The sequence below is a fragment of the Spermophilus citellus genome (genome assembly GCF_964194105.1).
Source record: "Spermophilus citellus genome assembly, chromosome: X".
Classification (NCBI taxonomy): Eukaryota; Metazoa; Chordata; class Mammalia; order Rodentia; family Sciuridae; genus Spermophilus; species Spermophilus citellus.
In genome coordinates, this window is record NC_138190.1 from 50,495,182 (window position 1) to 50,512,802 (window position 17,621).

The window sequence follows — 17,621 nt, forward strand, 5'->3', positions numbered from 1 at the left end:
TTTTGGAAGCTTGGCAACCCCTTTACATGAATGTGTTTCTCGCCAGTCACTGCTTAGGGCTACATCAAGAGGAAACAAAACATAGAGATAGAATGTGAAACTATTTACTGTGTCAAGTTTCAAGAAGCTAGCACAAACCGTGTTGGATTTAGAGTTCCAAATACATGTATCAATATAGGAGAAAACAGAGTGAAACCTAAAAATTCAAACTGTTACTGGAAATGAACGCTTCAACATAGAAGAACGAAATTTGGGGAACCAAGTCGCCTTCGTGTACTGATCATTACCTGAAAGTATCATCCAGTTTGGGTGAAAAAATATTTGCTGAGATTTCTGGAGATTCGTAATTTTTGGAAGCTTGGCAACCCCTTTCCATGAAAGTGTTTCTCGCCAGTCACTGCTTAGGGCTACATCAAGAGGAAACAAAACATAGAGATAGAACGTGAAACTACTTTACTGTGTCAAGTTTCAAGAAGCTAGCACAAACCGTGTTGGATTTAGAGTTCCAAATACATGTATCAATATAGGAGAAAACAGAGTGAAACCTAAAAATTCAAACTGTTACTGGAAATGAACGCTTCAACATAGAAGAAAGAAATTTGGGGAACCAAGTCGCCTTAGTGTACTGATCATTACCTGAAAGTATCATCCAGTTTGGGTGAAAAAATATTTGCTAAGATTTCTGGTGATTCGTAATTTTTGGAAGCTTGGCAACCCCTTTCCATGAAAGTGTTTCTCTCCAGTCACTGCTTAGGGCTACATCAAGAGGAAACAAAACATAGAGATAGAACGTGAAACTACTTTACTGTGTCAAGTTTCAAGAAGCTAGCACAAACCGTGTTGGATTTAGAGTTCCAAATACATCTATCAATATAGGAGAAAACAGAGTGAAACCTAAAAATTCAAACTGTTACTGGAAATGAACGCTTCAACATAGAAGAACGAAATTTGGGGAACCAAATCGCCTTCTTGTACTGATCATTACCTGAAAGTATCATCCAGTTTGGGTGAAAAAATATTTGCTGATGTTTCTGGAGATTCGTAATTTTTGGAAGCTTGGCAAACCCTTTCCATGAAAGTGTTTCTCGCCAGTCACTGCTTAGGGCTACATCAAGAGGAAACAAAACGTAGAGATAGAACGTGAAACTACTTTACTGTGTCAAGTTTCAAGAAGCTAGCACAAACCGTGTTGGATTTAGAGTTCCAAATACATGTATCAATATAGGAGAAAACAGAGTGAAACCTAAAAATTCAAACTGTTACTGGAAATGAACGCTTCAACATAGAAGAACGAAATTTGGGGAACCAAGTCACCTTCGTGTACTGATCATTACCTGAAAGTATCATGCAGTTTGGGTGAAAAAATATTTGCTGAGATTTCTGGAGTTTCGTAATTTTTGGAAGCTTGGCAACCCCTTTACATGAAAGTGTTTCTCGCCAGTCACTGCTTAGGGCTACATCAAGAGGAAACAAAACATAGAGATAGAATGTGAAACTATTTACTGTGTCAAGTTTCAAGAAGCTAGCACAAACCGTGTTGGATTTAGAGTTCCAAATACATGTATTAATATAGGAGAAAACAGAGTGAAACCTAAAAATTCAAACTGTTACTGGAAATGAACGCTTCAACATAGAAGAACGAAATTTGGGGAACCAAGTTGCCTTCGTGTACTGATCATTACCTGAAAGTATCATCCAGTTTGGGTGAAAAAATATTTGCTGAGATTTCTGGAGATTCGTTATTTTTGGAAGCTTGGCAACCCCTTTCCATGAAAGTGTATCTCGCCAGTCACTGCTTAGAGCTACATCAAGAGGAAACAAAACATAGAGATAGAACGTGAAACTACTTTACTGTGTCAAGTTTCAAGAAGCTAGCACAAACCGTGTTGGATTTAGAGTTCCAAATACATCTATCAATATAGGAGAAAACAGAGTGAAACCTAAAAATTCAAACTGTTACTTGAAATGAACGCTTCAACATAGAAGAACGAAATTTGGGGAACCAAGTCGCCTTCGTGTACTGATCATTACCTGAAAGTATCATCCAGTTTGGGTGAAAAAATATTTGCTGAGATTTCTGGAGATTCGTAATTTTTTGAATCTTGGCAACCCCATTCCATGAAAGGGTTTCTCGCCAGTCACTGCTTAGGGCTACATCAAGAGGAAACAAAACATAGAGATAGAACGTGAAACTACTTTACTGTGTCAAGCTTCAAGAAGCTAGCACAAACCGTGTTGGATTTAGAGTACCAAATACATCTAGCAATATAGGAGAAAACAGAGTGAAACCTAAAAATTCAAACTGTTACTGGAAATGAACGCTTCAACATAGAAGAACGAAATTTGGGGAACCAAGTCGCCTTCATGTACTGATCATTACCTGAAAGTATCATCCAGTTTGGGTGAAAAAATATTTGCTGATGTTTCTAGAGATTCGTAATTTTTGGAAGCTTGGCAACCCCTTTCCATGAGAGTGTTTCTCGCCAGTCACTGCTTAGGGCTACATCAAGAGGAAACAAAACATAGAGATAGAACGTGGAACTACTTTACTGTGTCAAGTTTCAAGAAGCTAGCACAAACCGTGTTGGATTTAGAGTTCCAAATACATCTATCAATATAGTAGAAAACAGAGTGAAACCTAAAATTCAAACTGTTACTGGAAATGAATGCTTCAACATAGAAGAACGAAATTTGGGGAACCAAGTCGCCTTAGTGTGCTGATCATTACCTGAAAGTATCATCCAGTTTGGGTGAAAAAATATTTGCTGAGATTTCTGGAGATTCGTAATTTTTGGAAGCTTGGAAACCCCTTTCCATGAAAGTGTTTCTCGCCAGTCACTGCTTAGGGCTACATCAAGAGGAAACAAAACATAGAGATAGAACGTGAAACTATTTTACTGTGTCAAGTTTCAACAAGCTAGCACACACCGTGTTGGATTTAGAGTTCCAAATACATCTATCAATATAGGAGAAATCAGAGTGAATCCTAAAAATTCAAACTGTTACTGGAAATGAATGCTTCAACATAGAAGAATGAAATTTGGGGAACCAAGTCGCCTTAATGTACTGATCATTACCTGAAAGTATCATGCAGTTTGGGTGAAAAAATATTTGCTGAGATTTCTGGAGATTCGTAATTTTTGGAAGCTTGGCAACCCCTTTCCATGAAAATGTTTCTCACCAGTCACTGCTTAGGGCTACATCAAGAGGAAAAAAAAACATAGAGATAGAACGTGAAACTGCATTACTGTGTCAAGTTTCAAGAAGCTAGCACAAACCCTGTTTTATTTAGAGTTCCAAATACATCTATCAATATAGGAGAAAACAGAGTGATACCTAAAAATTCAAAGTGTTACTGGAAATGAACTCTTCAACATAGAAGAACGAAATTTGGGGAACCAAGTCGCCTTCGTGTACTGATCATTACCTGAAAGTATCATCCAGTTTGGTGAAAAAATATTTGTTGAGATTTCTGGAGATTCGTAATTTTTGGAAGCTTGGCAACCCCTTTCCATGAAAGGGTTTCTCGGCAGTCACTGCTTAGGGCTACATCAAGAGGAAACAACACATAGAGATAGAACGTGAAACTACTTTACTGTGTCAAGTTTCAAGAAGCTAGCACAAACCGTGTTGGATTTAGAGTTCCAAATACATGTATCAATATAGGAGAAAACAGAGTGAAACCTAAAAATTCAAACTGTTACTGGAAATGAACGCTTCAACATAGAAGAACGAAATTTGGGGAACCAAGTCGCCTTCGTGTACTGATCATTACCTGAAAGTATCATCCAGTTTGGGTGAAAAAATAATTGCTGAGATTTCTGGAGATTCGTAATTTTTGGAAGCTTGGCAACCCCTTTCCATGAAAATGTTTCTCGCCAGTCACTGCTTAGGGCTACATCAAGAGGAAACAAAACATAGAGATAGAACCTGAAACTACTTTACTGTGTCAAGTTTCAAGAAGCTAGCACAATCCGTGTTGGATTTAGAGTTCCAAATACATCTATCAATATAGGAGAAAACAGAGTGATACCTAAAAATTCAAAGTGTTACTGGAAATGAACGCTTCAACATAGAAGAAAGAAATTTGGGGAACCAAGTCGCCTTAGTGTACTGATCATTACCTGAAAGTATCATCCAGTTTGGGTGAAAAAATATTGGCTGAGATTTCTGGAGATTCGTAATTTTTGTAAGCTTGGCAACCCCTTTCCATGAAAGTGTTTCTCGCCAGTCACTGCTTAGGGCTAAATCAAGAGGAAACAAAACATACAGATAGAACGTGAAACTACTTTAATGTGTCAAGTTTCAAGAAGCTAGCGCAAACCGTGTTAGATTTAGAGTTCCAAATACAGGTATCAATGTAGGACAAAACAGAGTGAAACCTAAAAATTCAAACTGTTACTGGAAATGAACGCTTCAACATAGAAGAACGAAATTTGGGGAACCAAGTCACCTTCGTGTACTGATCATTACCAGAAAGTATCATGCAGTTTGGGTGAAAAAATATTTGCTGAGATTTCTGGAGTTTCGTAATTTTTGGAAGCTTGGCAACCCCTTTACATGAAAGTGTTTCTCGCCAGTCACTGCTTAGAGCTACATCAAGAGGAAACAAAACATAGAGATAGAACGTGAAACTATTTACTGTGTCAAGTTTCAAGAAGCTAGTACAAACCGTGTTGGATTTAGAGTTCCAAATACATGTATCAATATAGGAGAAAACAGAGTGAAACCTAAAATTTCAAACTGTTACTGGAAATGAACGCTTCAACATAGAAGAACGAAATTTGGGGAACCAAGTCGCCTTCGTGTACTGATCATTACCTGAAAGTATCATCCAGTTTGGGTGAAAAAATATTTGCTGAGATTTCTGGAGATTCGTAATTTTTGGAAGCTTGGCAACCCCTTTCCATGAAAGTGTTTCTCGCCAGTCACTGCTTAGGGCTACATCAAGAGGAAACAAAACATAGAGATAGAACGTGAAACTACTTTACTTTGTCAAGTTTCAAGAAGCTAGCACAAACCGTGTTGGATTTAGAGTTCCAAATACATGTATCAATATAGGAGAAAACAGAGTGAAACCTAAACATTCAAACTGTTAATGGAAATGAACGCTTCAACATAGAAGAACGAAATTTGGGGAACCAAGTCGCCTTAGTGTACTGATCATTACCTGAAAGTATCATCCAGTTTGGGTGAAAAACTATTTGCTGAGATTTCTGGAGATTCGTAATTTTTGGAAGCTTGGCAACCCCTTTCCATGAAAGTGTTTCTCGCCAGTCACTGCTTAGGGCTACATCAAGAGGAAACAAAACATAGAGATAGAACCTGAAACTACTTTACTGTGTCAAGTTTCAAGAAGCTAGCAAAACCGTGTTGGAATCAGAGTTCCAAATACATCTATCAATATAGGAGAAAACAGAGTGAAACCTAAAAATTGAAACTGTTACTGGAAATGAACGCTTCAACATAGAAGAACGAAATTTGGGGAACCAAGTCGCCTTCGTGTACTGATCATTACCTGAAAGTATCATCCAGTTTGGGTGAAAAAATATTTGCTGAGATTTCTGGAGATTCGTAATTTTTTGAATCTTGGCAACCCCATTCCATGAAAGGGTTTCTCGCCAGTCACTGCTTAGGGCTACATCAAGAGGAAACAAAACATAGAGATAGAACGTGAAACTACTTTACTGTGTCAAGCTTCAAGAAGCTAGCACAAACCGTGTTGGATTTAGAGTACCAAATACATCTAGCAATATAGGAGAAAACAGAGTGAAACCTAAAAATTCAAACTGTTACTGGAAATGAACGCTTCAACATAGAAGAACGAAATTTGGGGAACCAAGTCGCCTTCATGTACTGATCATTACCTGAAAGTATCATCCAGTTTGGGTGAAAAAATATTTGCTGATGTTTCTAGAGATTCGTAATTTTTGGAAGCTTGGCAACCCCTTTCCATGAGAGTGTTTCTCGCCCGTCACTGCTTAGGGCTACATCAAGAGGAAACAAAACATAGAGATAGAACGTGGAACTACTTTACTGTGTCAAGTTTCAAGAAGCTAGCACAAACCGTGTTGGATTTAGAGTTCCAAATACATGTATCAATATAGTAGAAAACAGAGTGAAACCTAAAATTCAAACTGTTACTGGAAATGAATGCTTCAACATAGAAGAACGAAATTTGGGGAACCAAGTCGCCTTAGTGTGCTGATCATTACCTGAAAGTATCATCCAGTTTGGGTGAAAAAATATTTGCTGAGATTTCTGGAGATTCGTAATTTTTGGAAGCTTGGAAACCCCTTTCCATGAAAGTGTTTCTCGCCAGTCACTGCTTAGGGCTACATCAAGAGGAAACAAAACATAGAGATAGAACGTGAAACTATTTTACTGTGTCAAGTTTCAACAAGCTAGCACACACCGTGTTGGATTTAGAGTTCCAAATACATCTATCAATATAGGAGAAATCAGAGTGAATCCTAAAAATTCAAACTGTTACTGGAAATGAATGCTTCAACATAGAAGAATGAAATTTGGGGAACCAAGTCGCCTTAATGTACTGATCATTACCTGAAAGTATCATGCAGTTTGGGTGAAAAAATATTTGCTGAGATTTCTGGAGATTCGTAATTTTTGGAAGCTTGGCAACCCCTTTCCATGAAAATGTTTCTCACCAGTCACTGCTTAGGGCTACATCAAGAGGAAAAAAAACATAGAGATAGAACGTGAAACTGCATTACTGTGTCAAGTTTCAAGAAGCTAGCACAAACCCTGTTTTATTTAGAGTTCCAAATACATCTATCAATATAGGAGAAAACAGAGTGATACCTAAAAATTCAAAGTGTTACTGGAAATGAACACTTCAACATAGAAGAACGAAATTTGGGGAACCAAGTCGCCTTCGTGTACTGATCATTACCTGAAAGTATCATCCAGTTTGGTGAAAAAATATTTGTTGAGATTTCTGGAGATTCGTAATTTTTGGAAGCTTGGCAACCCCTTTCCATGAAAGGGTTTCTCGGCAGTCACTGCTTAGGGCTACATCAAGAGGAAACAACACATAGAGATAGAACGTGAAACTACTTTACTGTGTCAAGTTTCAAGAAGCTAGCACAAACCGTGTTGGATTTAGAGTTCCAAATACATGTATCAATATAGGAGAAAACAGAGTGAAACCTAAAAATTCAAACTGTTACTGGAAATGAACGCTTCAACATAGAAGAACGAAATTTGGGGAACCAAGTCGCCTTAGTGTGCTGATCATTACCTGAAAGTATCATCCAGTTTGGGTGAAAAAATATTTGCTGAGATTTCTGGAGATTCGTAATTTTTGGAAGCTTGGCAACCCCTTTCCATGAAAATGTTTCTCGCCAGTCACTGCTTAGGGCTACATCAAGAGGAAACAAAACATAGAGATAGAACCTGAAACTACTTTACTGTGTCAAGTTTCAAGAAGCTAGCACAAACCGTGTTGGATTTAGAGTTCCAAATACATCTATCAATATAGGAGAAAACAGAGTGATACCTAAAAATTCAAAGTGTTACTGGAAATGAACGCTTCAACATAGAAGAAAGAAATTTGGGGAACCAAGTCGCCTTAGTGTACTGATCATTACCTGAAAGTATCATCCAGTTTGGGTGAAAAAATATTGGCTGAGATTTCTGGAGATTCGTAATTTTTGTAAGCTTGGCAACCCCTTTCCATGAAAGTGTTTCTCGCCAGTCACTGCTTAGGGCTAAATCAAGAGGAAACAAAACATACAGATAGAACGTGAAACTACTTTAATGTGTCAAGTTTCAAGAAGCTAGCGCAAACCGTGTTAGATTTAGAGTTCCAAATACAGGTATCAATGTAGGACAAAACAGAGTGAAACCTAAAAATTCAAACTGTTACTGGAAATGAACGCTTCAACATAGAAGAACGAAATTTGGGGAACCAAGTCACCTTCGTGTACTGATCATTACCAGAAAGTATCATGCAGTTTGGGTGAAAAAATATTTGCTGAGATTTCTGGAGTTTCGTAATTTTTGGAAGCTTGGCAACCCCTTTACATGAAAGTGTTTCTCGCCAGTCACTGCTTAGAGCTACATCAAGAGGAAACAAAACATAGAGATAGAATGTGAAACTATTTACTGTGTCAAGTTTCAAGAAGCTAGCACAAACTGTGTTGGATTTAGAGTTCCAAATACATGTATCAATATATGAGAAAACAGAGTGAAACCTAAAATTTCAAACTGTTACTGGAAATGAACGCTTCAACATAGAAGAACGAAATTTGGGGAACCAAGTCGCCTTCGTGTACTGATCATTACCTGAAAGTATCATCCAGTTTGGGTGAAAAAATATTTGCTGAGATTTCTGGAGATTCGTAATTTTTGGAAGCTTGGCAACCCCTTTCCATGAAAGTGTTTCTCGCCAGTCACTGCTTAGGGCTACATCAAGAGGAAACAAAACATAGAGATAGAACGTGAAACTACTTTACTTTGTCAAGTTTCAAGAAGCTAGCACAAACCGTGTTGGATTTAGAGTTCCAAATACATGTATCAATATAGGAGAAAACAGAGTGAAACCTAAACATTCAAACTGTTAATGGAAATGAACGCTTCAACATAGAAGAACGAAATTTGGGGAACCAAGTCGCCTTAGTGTACTGATCATTACCTGAAAGTATCATCCAGTTTGGGTGAAAAACTATTTGCTGAGATTTCTGGAGATTCGTAATTTTTGGAAGCTTGGCAACCCCTTTCCATGAAAGGGTTTCTCGGCAGTCACTGCTTAGGGCTACATCAAGAGGAAACAAAACATAGAGATAGAACCTGAAACTACTTTACTGTGTCAAGTTTCAAGAAGCTAGCAAAACCGTGTTGGAATCAGAGTTCCAAATACATCTATCAATATAGGAGAAAACAGAGTGAAACCTAAAAATTGAAACTGTTACTGGAAATGAACGCTTCAACATAGAAGAACGAAATTTGGGGAACCAAGTCGCCTTCGTGTACTGATCATTACCTGAAAGTATCATCCAGTTTGGGTGAAAAAATATTTGCTGAGATTTCTGGAGATTCGTAATTTTTTGAATCTTGGCAACCCCATTCCATGAAAGGGTTTCTCGCCAGTCACTGCTTAGGGCTACATCAAGAGGAAACAAAACATAGAGATAGAACGTGAAACTACTTTACTGTGTCAAGCTTCAAGAAGCTAGCACAAACCGTGTTGGATTTAGAGTACCAAATACATCTAGCAATATAGGAGAAAACAGAGTGAAACCTAAAAATTCAAACTGTTACTGGAAATGAACGCTTCAACATAGAAGAACGAAATTTGGGGAACCAAGTCGCCTTCATGTACTGATCATTACCTGAAAGTATCATCCAGTTTGGGTGAAAAAATATTTGCTGATGTTTCTAGAGATTCGTAATTTTTGGAAGCTTGGCAACCCCTTTCCATGAGAGTGTTTCTCGCCAGTCACTGCTTAGGGCTACATCAAGAGGAAACAAAACATAGAGATAGAACGTGGAACTACTTTACTGTGTCAAGTTTCAAGAAGCTAGCACAAACCGTGTTGGATTTAGAGTTCCAAATACATGTATCAATATAGTAGAAAACAGAGTGAAACCTAAAATTCAAACTGTTACTGGAAATGAATGCTTCAACATAGAAGAACGAAATTTGGGGAACCAAGTCGCCTTAGTGTGCTGATCATTACCTGAAAGTATCATCCAGTTTGGGTGAAAAAATATTTGCTGAGATTTCTGGAGATTCGTAATTTTTGGAAGCTTGGAAACCCCTTTCCATGAAAGTGTTTCTCGCCAGTCACTGCTTAGGGCTACATCAAGAGGAAACAAAACATAGAGATAGAACGTGAAACTATTTTACTGTGTCAAGTTTCAACAAGCTAGCACACACCGTGTTGGATTTAGAGTTCCAAATACATCTATCAATATAGGAGAAATCAGAGTGAATCCTAAAAATTCAAACTGTTACTGGAAATGAATGCTTCAACATAGAAGAATGAAATTTGGGGAACCAAGTCGCCTTAATGTACTGATCATTACCTGAAAGTATCATGCAGTTTGGGTGAAAAAATATTTGCTGAGATTTCTGGAGATTCGTAATTTTTGGAAGCTTGGCAACCCCTTTCCATGAAAATGTTTCTCACCAGTCACTGCTTAGGGCTACATCAAGAGGAAAAAAAACATAGAGATAGAACGTGAAACTGCATTACTGTGTCAAGTTTCAAGAAGCTAGCACAAACCCTGTTTTATTTAGAGTTCCAAATACATCTATCAATATAGGAGAAAACAGAGTGATACCTAAAAATTCAAAGTGTTACTGGAAATGAACACTTCAACATAGAAGAACGAAATTTGGGGAACCAAGTCGCCTTAGTGTACTGATCATTACCTGAAAGTATCATCCAGTTTGGTGAAAAAATATTTGTTGAGATTTCTGGAGATTCGTAATTTTTGGAAGCTTGGCAACCCCTTTCCATGAAAGGGTTTCTCGGCAGTCACTGCGTAGGGCTACATCAAGAGGAAACAAAACATAGAGATAGAACGTGAAACTATTTTACTGTGTCAAGTTTCAACAAGCTAGCACACACCGTGTTGGATTTAGAGTTCCAAATACATCTATCAATATAGGAGAAATCAGAGTGAATCCTAAAAATTCAAACTGTTACTGGAAATGAATGCTTCAACATAGAAGAATGAAATTTGGGGAACCAAGTCGCCTTAATGTACTGATCATTACCTGAAAGTATCATGCAGTTTGGGTGAAAAAATATTTGCTGAGATTTCTGGAGATTCGTAATTTTTGGAAGCTTGGCAACCCCTTTCCATGAAAATGTTTCTCACCAGTCACTGCTTAGGGCTACATCAAGAGGAAAAAAAACATAGAGATAGAACGTAAAACTGCATTACTGTGTCAAGTTTCAAGAAGCTAGCACAAACCCTGTTTTATTTAGAGTTCCAAATACATCTATCAATATAGGAGAAAACAGAGTGATACCTAAAAATTCAAAGTGTTACTGGAAATGAACGCTTCAACATAGAAGAAAGAAATTTGGGGAACCAAGTCGCCTTCGTGTACTGATCATTACCTGAAAGTATCATCCAGTTTGGTGAAAAAATATTTGTTGAGATTTCTGGAGATTCGTAATTTTTGGAAGCTTGGCAACCCCTTTCCATGAAAGGGTTTCTCGGCAGTCACTGCTTAGGGCTACATCAAGAGGAAACAACACATAGAGATAGAACGTGAAACTACTTTACTGTGTCAAGTTTCAAGAAGCTAGCACAAACCGTGTTGGATTTAGAGTTCCAAATACATGTATCAATATAGGAGAAAACAGAGTGAAACCTAAAAATTCAAACTGTTACTGGAAATGAACGCTTCAACATAGAAGAACGAAATTTGGGGAACCAAGTCGCCTTAGTGTGCTGATCATTACCTGAAAGTATCATCCAGTTTGGGTGAAAAAATATTTGCTGAGATTTCTGGAGATTCGTAATTTTTGGAAGCTTGGCAACCCCTTTCCATGAAAATGTTTCTCGCCAGTCACTGCTTAGGGCTACATCAAGAGGAAACAAAACATAGAGATAGAACCTGAAACTACTTTACTGTGTCAAGTTTCAAGAAGCTAGCACAAACCGTGTTGGATTTAGAGTTCCAAATACATCTATCAATATAGGAGAAAACAGAGTGATACCTAAAAATTCAAAGTGTTACTGGAAATGAACGCTTCAACATAGAAGAAAGAAATTTGGGGAGCCAAGTCGCCTTAGTGTACTGATCATTACCTGAAAGTATCATCCAGTTTGGGTGAAAAAATATTGGCTGAGATTTCTGGAGATTCGTAATTTTTGTAAGCTTGGCAACCCCTTTCCATGAAAGTGTTTCTCGCCAGTCACTGCTTAGGGCTAAATCAAGAGGAAACAAAACATACAGATAGAACGTGAAACTACTTTAATGTGTCAAGTTTCAAGAAGCTAGCGCAAACCGTGTTAGATTTAGAGTTCCAAATACAGGTATCAATGTAGGACAAAACAGAGTGAAACCTAAAAATTCAAACTGTTACTGGAAATGAACGCTTCAACATAGAAGAACGAAATTTGGGGAACCAAGTCACCTTCGTGTACTGATCATTACCAGAAAGTATCATGCAGTTTGGGTGAAAAAATATTTGCTGAGATTTCTGGAGTTTCGTAATTTTTGGAAGCTTGGCAACCCCTTTACATGAAAGTGTTTCTCGCCAGTCACTGCTTAGAGCTACATCAAGAGGAAACAAAACATAGAGATAGAATGTGAAACTATTTACTGTGTCAAGTTTCAAGAAGCTAGCACAAACCGTGTTGGATTTAGAGTTCCAAATACATGTATCAATATAGGAGAAAACAGAGTGAAACCTAAAATTTCAAACTGTTACTGGAAATGAACGCTTCAACATAGAAGAACGAAATTTGGGGAACCAAGTCGCCTTCGTGTACTGATCATTACCTGAAAGTATCATCCAGTTTGGGTGAAAAAATATTTGCTGAGATTTCTGGAGATTCGTAATTTTTGGAAGCTTGGCAACCCCTTTCCATGAAAGTGTTTCTCGCCAGTCACTGCTTAGGGCTACATCAAGAGGAAACAAAACATAGAGATAGAACGTGAAACTACTTTACTTTGTCAAGTTTCAAGAAGCTAGCACAAACCGTGTTGGATTTAGAGTTCCAAATACATGTATCAATATAGGAGAAAACAGAGTGAAACCTAAACATTCAAACTGTTAATGGAAATGAACGCTTCAACATAGAAGAACGAAATTTGGGGAACCAAGTCGCCTTAGTGTACTGATCATTACCTGAAAGTATCATCCAGTTTGGGTGAAAAACTATTTGCTGAGATTTCTGGAGATTCGTAATTTTTGGAAGCTTGGCAACCCCTTTCCATGAAAGGGTTTCTCGGCAGTCACTGCTTAGGGCTACATCAAGAGGAAACAAAACATAGAGATAGAACCTGAAACTACTTTACTGTGTCAAGTTTCAAGAAGCTAGCAAAACCGTGTTGGAATCAGAGTTCCAAATACATCTATCAATATAGGAGAAAACAGAGTGAAACCTAAAAATTGAAACTGTTACTGGAAATGAACGCTTCAACATAGAAGAACGAAATTTGGGGAACCAAGTCGCCTTCGTGTACTGATCATTACCTGAAAGTATCATCCAGTTTGGGTGAAAAAATATTTGCTGAGATTTCTGGAGATTCGTAATTTTTTGAATCTTGGCAACCCCATTCCATGAAAGGGTTTCTCGCCAGTCACTGCTTAGGGCTACATCAAGAGGAAACAAAACATAGAGATAGAACGTGAAACTACTTTACTGTGTCAAGCTTCAAGAAGCTAGCACAAACCGTGTTGGATTTAGAGTACCAAATACATCTAGCAATATAGGAGAAAACAGAGTGAAACCTAAAAATTCAAACTGTTACTGGAAATGAACGCTTCAACATAGAAGAACGAAATTTGGGGAACCAAGTCGCCTTCATGTACTGATCATTACCTGAAAGTATCATCCAGTTTGGGTGAAAAAATATTTGCTGATGTTTCTAGAGATTCGTAATTTTTGGAAGCTTGGCAACCCCTTTCCATGAGAGTGTTTCTCGCCAGTCACTGCTTAGGGCTACATCAAGAGGAAACAAAACATAGAGATAGAACGTGGAACTACTTTACTGTGTCAAGTTTCAAGAAGCTAGCACAAACCGTGTTGGATTTAGAGTTCCAAATACATGTATCAATATAGTAGAAAACAGAGTGAAACCTAAAATTCAAACTGTTACTGGAAATGAATGCTTCAACATAGAAGAACGAAATTTGGGGAACCAAGTCGCCTTAGTGTGCTGATCATTACCTGAAAGTATCATCCAGTTTGGGTGAAAAAATATTTGCTGAGATTTCTGGAGATTCGTAATTTTTGGAAGCTTGGAAACCCCTTTCCATGAAAGTGTTTCTCGCCAGTCACTGCTTAGGGCTACATCAAGAGGAAACAAAACATAGAGATAGAACGTGAAACTATTTTACTGTGTCAAGTTTCAACAAGCTAGCACACACCGTGTTGGATTTAGAGTTCCAAATACATCTATCAATATAGGAGAAATCAGAGTGAATCCTAAAAATTCAAACTGTTACTGGAAATGAATGCTTCAACATAGAAGAATGAAATTTGGGGAACCAAGTCGCCTTAATGTACTGATCATTACCTGAAAGTATCATGCAGTTTGGGTGAAAAAATATTTGCTGAGATTTCTGGAGATTCGTAATTTTTGGAAGCTTGGCAACCCCTTTCCATGAAAATGTTTCTCACCAGTCACTGCTTAGGGCTACATCAAGAGGAAAAAAAACATAGAGATAGAACGTGAAACTGCATTACTGTGTCAAGTTTCAAGAAGCTAGCACAAACCCTGTTTTATTTAGAGTTCCAAATACATCTATCAATATAGGAGAAAACAGAGTGATACCTAAAAATTCAAAGTGTTACTGGAAATGAACACTTCAACATAGAAGAACGAAATTTGGGGAACCAAGTCGCCTTAGTGTACTGATCATTACCTGAAAGTATCATCCAGTTTGGTGAAAAAATATTTGTTGAGATTTCTGGAGATTCGTAATTTTTGGAAGCTTGGCAACCCCTTTCCATGAAAGGGTTTCTCGGCAGTCACTGCGTAGGGCTACATCAAGAGGAAACAAAACATAGAGATAGAACGTGAAACTATTTTACTGTGTCAAGTTTCAACAAGCTAGCACACACCGTGTTGGATTTAGAGTTCCAAATACATCTATCAATATAGGAGAAATCAGAGTGAATCCTAAAAATTCAAACTGTTACTGGAAATGAATGCTTCAACATAGAAGAATGAAATTTGGGGAACCAAGTCGCCTTAATGTACTGATCATTACCTGAAAGTATCATGCAGTTTGGGTGAAAAAATATTTGCTGAGATTTCTGGAGATTCGTAATTTTTGGAAGCTTGGCAACCCCTTTCCATGAAAATGTTTCTCACCAGTCACTGCTTAGGGCTACATCAAGAGGAAAAAAAACATAGAGATAGAACGTAAAACTGCATTACTGTGTCAAGTTTCAAGAAGCTAGCACAAACCCTGTTTTATTTAGAGTTCCAAATACATCTATCAATATAGGAGAAAACAGAGTGATACCTAAAAATTCAAAGTGTTACTGGAAATGAACGCTTCAACATAGAAGAAAGAAATTTGGGGAACCAAGTCGCCTTCGTGTACTGATCATTACCTGAAAGTATCATCCAGTTTGGTGAAAAAATATTTGTTGAGATTTCTGGAGATTCGTAATTTTTGGAAGCTTGGCAACCCCTTTCCATGAAAGGGTTTCTCGGCAGTCACTGCTTAGGGCTACATCAAGAGGAAACAACACATAGAGATAGAACGTGAAACTACTTTACTGTGTCAAGTTTCAAGAAGCTAGCACAAACCGTGTTGGATTTAGAGTTCCAAATACATGTATCAATATAGGAGAAAACAGAGTGAAACCTAAAAATTCAAACTGTTACTGGAAATGAACGCTTCAACATAGAAGAACGAAATTTGGGGAACCAAGTCGCCTTAGTGTGCTGATCATTACCTGAAAGTATCATCCAGTTTGGGTGAAAAAATATTTGCTGAGATTTCTGGAGATTCGTAATTTTTGGAAGCTTGGCAACCCCTTTCCATGAAAATGTTTCTCGCCAGTCACTGCTTAGGGCTACATCAAGAGGAAACAAAACATAGAGATAGAACCTGAAACTACTTTACTGTGTCAAGTTTCAAGAAGCTAGCACAAACCGTGTTGGATTTAGAGTTCCAAATACATCTATCAATATAGGAGAAAACAGAGTGATACCTAAAAATTCAAAGTGTTACTGGAAATGAACGCTTCAACATAGAAGAAAGAAATTTGGGGAACCAAGTCGCCTTAGTGTACTGATCATTACCTGAAAGTATCATCCAGTTTGGGTGAAAAAATATTGGCTGAGATTTCTGGAGATTCGTAATTTTTGTAAGCTTGGCAACCCCTTTCCATGAAAGTGTTTCTCGCCAGTCACTGCTTAGGGCTAAATCAAGAGGAAACAAAACATACAGATAGAACGTGAAACTACTTTAATGTGTCAAGTTTCAAGAAGCTAGCGCAAACCGTGTTAGATTTAGAGTTCCAAATACAGGTATCAATGTAGGACAAAACAGAGTGAAACCTAAAAATTCAAACTGTTACTGGAAATGAACGCTTCAACATAGAAGAACGAAATTTGGGGAACCAAGTCACCTTCGTGTACTGATCATTACCAGAAAGTATCATGCAGTTTGGGTGAAAAAATATTTGCTGAGATTTCTGGAGTTTCGTAATTTTTGGAAGCTTGGCAACCCCTTTACATGAAAGTGTTTCTCGCCAGTCACTGCTTAGAGCTACATCAAGAGGAAACAAAACATAGAGATAGAATGTGAAACTATTTACTGTGTCAAGTTTCAAGAAGCTAGCACAAACCGTGTTGGATTTAGAGTTCCAAATACATGTATCAATATAGGAGAAAACAGAGTGAAACCTAAAATTTCAAACTGTTACTGGAAATGAACGCTTCAACATAGAAGAACGAAATTTGGGGAACCAAGTCGCCTTCGTGTACTGATCATTACCTGAAAGTATCATCCAGTTTGGGTGAAAAAATATTTGCTGAGATTTCTGGAGATTCGTAATTTTTGGAAGCTTGGCAACCCCTTTCCATGAAAGTGTTTCTCGCCAGTCACTGCTTAGGGCTACATCAAGAGGAAACAAAACATAGAGATAGAACGTGAAACTACTTTACTTTGTCAAGTTTCAAGAAGCTAGCACAAACCGTGTTGGATTTAGAGTTCCAAATACATGTATCAATATAGGAGAAAACAGAGTGAAACCTAAACATTCAAACTGTTAATGGAAATGAACGCTTCAACATAGAAGAACGAAATTTGGGGAACCAAGTCGCCTTAGTGTACTGATCATTACCTGAAAGTATCATCCAGTTTGGGTGAAAAACTATTTGCTGAGATTTCTGGAGATTCGTAATTTTTGGAAGCTTGGCAACCCCTTTCCATGAAAGTGTTTCTCGCCAGTCACTGCTTAGGGCTACATCAAGAGGAAACAAAACATAGAGATAGAACCTGAAACTACTTTACTGTGTCAAGTTTCAAGAAGCTAGCAAAACCGTGTTGGAATCAGAGTTCCAAATACATCTATCAATATAGGAGAAAACAGAGTGAAACCTAAAAATTGAAACTGTTACTGGAAATGAACGCTTCAACATAGAAGAACGAAATTTGGGGAACCAAGTCGCCTTCGTGTACTGATCATTACCTGAAAGTATCATCCAGTTTGGGTGAAAAAATATTTGCTGAGATTTCTGGAGATTCGTAATTTTTTGAATCTTGGCAACCCCATTCCATGAAAGGGTTTCTCGCCAGTCACTGCTTAGGGCTACATCAAGAGGAAACAAAACATAGAGATAGAACGTGAAACTACTTTACTGTGTCAAGCTTCAAGAAGCTAGCACAAACCGTGTTGGATTTAGAGTACCAAATACATCTAGCAATATAGGAGAAAACAGA